The following is a 3,500-nucleotide window of genomic DNA, read 5'->3' on the forward strand; positions in this document are numbered from 1 at the left end:
ACTGCTTCAAACTCAAGATCCAAAGGCCCAAGACTTGAAGAGTAAACTAGAAGCTGAGAAGAGTAGTATATATAGGAGTGAATTTGAATTGTAAAGGAGTTCTGGAGGCTGAAGAACCACTCTCTGTATTTACTTTCTTTGCAATTTCTAGTTTTATGATGTATTCTCCATCTTTGTTTTCATTTTCAAGAGCTATGAACAACTAAACCCCTTTCATTGGGTTAGGGAGCTCTGTTGTAATTTGATGGATTAATACTAATTTTCATTTTTCTTCTTCTATCTTTCCTCTTGATTTTACTTAAAGGCTTTCGATCTTCATCCAATTGAGTAGTTATCTTGGAAGGGAAGCTATTCAAACTTGTATCTCTTTTGAACCTTGGAAGAGGAATGAAGAGATCAAGCTAGAAATGCTTTCTCATGCTGGACCAAATTGGGTTTGGATGGGTATGTGACTGTAACCCTCTCAATACTTGGTTTGGGAAATGCATGTGGTATAATCAGTGACCATACTTCATCTCTTCTCATGAGCAATTGACCAAGGAATTGACTATTGATCAAGATTTGAGAGATTGAATTGCAAGGAATTGCAATTCAATCACTTAAGATTTCCAAGGAGATCAATGAGTGCATTGATTGAGGAAGAGATGAAAATGAACTTGATCCGGAGAATTGCAACATCTCCTAAGCCCAATGAATTCCCCATCTCTAATCTTACCCATTCTCTTTAATTTCTGCGATTTACTTTTATGAGCAAATCCCCCATTCCCATTTACAATTCTGCAAATTATTTTCAGTCATTTACTTCCAGTTCTTTAATTCTAGCATTTACTTTTCTGTTATTTACATTCCTGCCATTTTATTTTCTGTAACTCTCAACCTAAATTCTGGATTCGCTCAACTAGAACATTCTTCTAATTAAAGTTGCTTGATCAATCAATCCCCGTGGGATTTGTAAGACCCGGTTAATTAACGACTAATTAACCCATAAATGAGAATTTATTCTAGAAAGCCAAAAATGTTATTTTTATGGCTAAATGTGATAGAGGAGATTGAGACGAGAATTTCGGTACCAATTTTATAGAAATCGGACCAAGATTGGACCGAACGGGCCAAACCGGACCAACCGGACCCAAAGTGGGCCCTTGGCCCAACATAACTAAACCAAAACCCTAGTTTTCAGCACTCTCTCTCCTCACAATACACTCAAACACGCTGAAATGGTGGAGGGGAAGGGAAGAACTCTCTCTCAAGTTCTATCTCTCACTTGATCTTCAAACCACCATAACTTTTGATCTAGAGCTCCGATTGTCGCTCCGTTTGATACTACTATACGTACTAAATTTTTGTTTTAGAGGTCGTAATACCTTGCCATCTCTGTCTTATGACTTAAGCATAAGACTCTGTATGGTAGGGTGTTACAGGATTCGACCTCACTCTATTGTGAGTTTTTACTTGAAGACAACTTCGGTACACTTGCCGAAGGGAGATTTGTTGAGAGACAAGTTTTCCACGCATCAGAACCTTGGGAAGTGTTGTTGCCGAAAGGGTTGATCAGATCCTCGTGGCTCCTTCCATCTGTGATTATTTCGACCTTGACGCATGTTCCTGTTATAGCTTCCATTCCTTTCAACAACATTAGAACCAAAGGGGGTGAGAACTCATAGTAACTAATAAAAATTAAAAACAAAAAAAAATAAAAAGAAATAAACAAGCAAAATAAAATATTTACAATAACCAATAATAAGGCACACAATTGCAATTCTCCGGCAACGGCGCCATTTTGAACGAACTGGTTATCTGCCGGTAAAGAATTTTATGAAAATAATCGCGTTGGAAGTATAGTTTCTAAACCAACAGAGAATCCTTTCGTACAGAAGTTTTGGTTGTCACAAGTACAAAACCCAATAAAATTTATAACCGAAGTATTTAAACCTCGGGTCATCTCTCAAGGAATTGCAGGGAGGTGTGATTTATTATTGGTTATGGAAAAAAGGTATATTTTTGGGTTTTTGAAATAAGGAACAAGTAATTTAAATGACAAAAAAAATAAATTAATAATTAGAAAAACTCTTGGCAAGGTATGAGAACTGGAAATCCCATTCTGGTTATCCTTATCAGGTGTGATGAGAATTGTTTATTGCTCCCACTTAGTTAACCTTTACTAAATAAAGGAAAGTCAAGTGGACTAATCAACTTGATTCCTCAAGTCCTAGTTAACTCTTGTGGAAAGACTAGCTTTAGAGGGATCCAAATCAATCAGCAATTTCCAATTTTCAATCAACTATTGAGTTTGATAACTCAAGTGTTACCAACTACTCAACTAAAGCCAAAAGGGAAAAAATATAAATTATTTATATCATAAATAGAAGATAGCAATCATAAATCTGAAATACCTCAAATTGCATTTAAACATAAATTCAAATCTAACATGAAGAGTTCATAAGCCAATTTGGCATCATAAGTAATTAACAAGTAAAAGTATTAGAATAAATAAAAGTAGAAGAGATGTAAAGTAAAGGAACATTGAACCTGGAATGAAGAAAATAAACATACTCTAAGAAAAATCCTAATTCTAAAACCTAAGAGAGAGGAGAGAGCCTCTCTCTCTAAAGCTACATCTAAAACCTAAAATTGTCAATTATGAATGTTGTATCGATGAATGTTGAATGTGTGATTTGATTCCCTCATTCTCCAGCATTTATTCTGTGTTTCTGGGCTTGGACTCGGGCCGAAAAGGCCCAGAAATCGCTGGGGGCGACTTCTGCAATTTTCTGCACGTGGCGTCCATCACGCGTGCACGTCATTGGAGATTTTTCTTGCCACGCGTACACATCAGTCACGCGTACGCGTCGTTTATGCTCTGTGCCAGGCACGCGTCCACGTCGTCCATGCGTGCGCGTTACTGCCATTTTCTTCAAAACGTCATTTTGTGCGTTCCTTCCATTTTTGCATGTTTCCTTTTTGTCCTCTAAGCCATTCCTGCCCTATGAAGCCTGAAAATACTTAACACACAGATCACGGCATCGAATGGTAATAAAGGATAATTAAAATTAATATTTTTAAGGCATAGGAAACATGTTTTCACATATATCATAGAATAAGGAAGGAATTGTAAAACCATGCAATTCTTATGAATAAGTGGGTGAAGAATTGATAAAAAAAACACTCAATTGAGCACAAGATAAATCATAAAATAGTAGTTTATAAGTCAAACACAACTAGAAAAGGAAAGTAGGAGATGGATGAAGCTTAGGGTGCTGTGGGTTTCAAGGAGTGATTCATCAAAACTAATGATAATAAAATATCCTTAAAGAGATAATTACTAAAACTAGACATATTAGATTACAAATAACTATTTACTAGAATAAATGATACTAGTAATAAGAGTGCCAGTAGATTTTGGACCCAATTATTATATTATTATCATAAAATTTTACTAAAATAAAATATTAATATACTAAAATATTATAATAAAATATTATTATGTTTTTCTGCATATT

Source organism: Arachis ipaensis, chromosome B01 (genome assembly GCF_000816755.2).
Source record: "Arachis ipaensis cultivar K30076 chromosome B01, Araip1.1, whole genome shotgun sequence".
Lineage (NCBI taxonomy): Eukaryota > Viridiplantae > Streptophyta > Magnoliopsida > Fabales > Fabaceae > Arachis > Arachis ipaensis.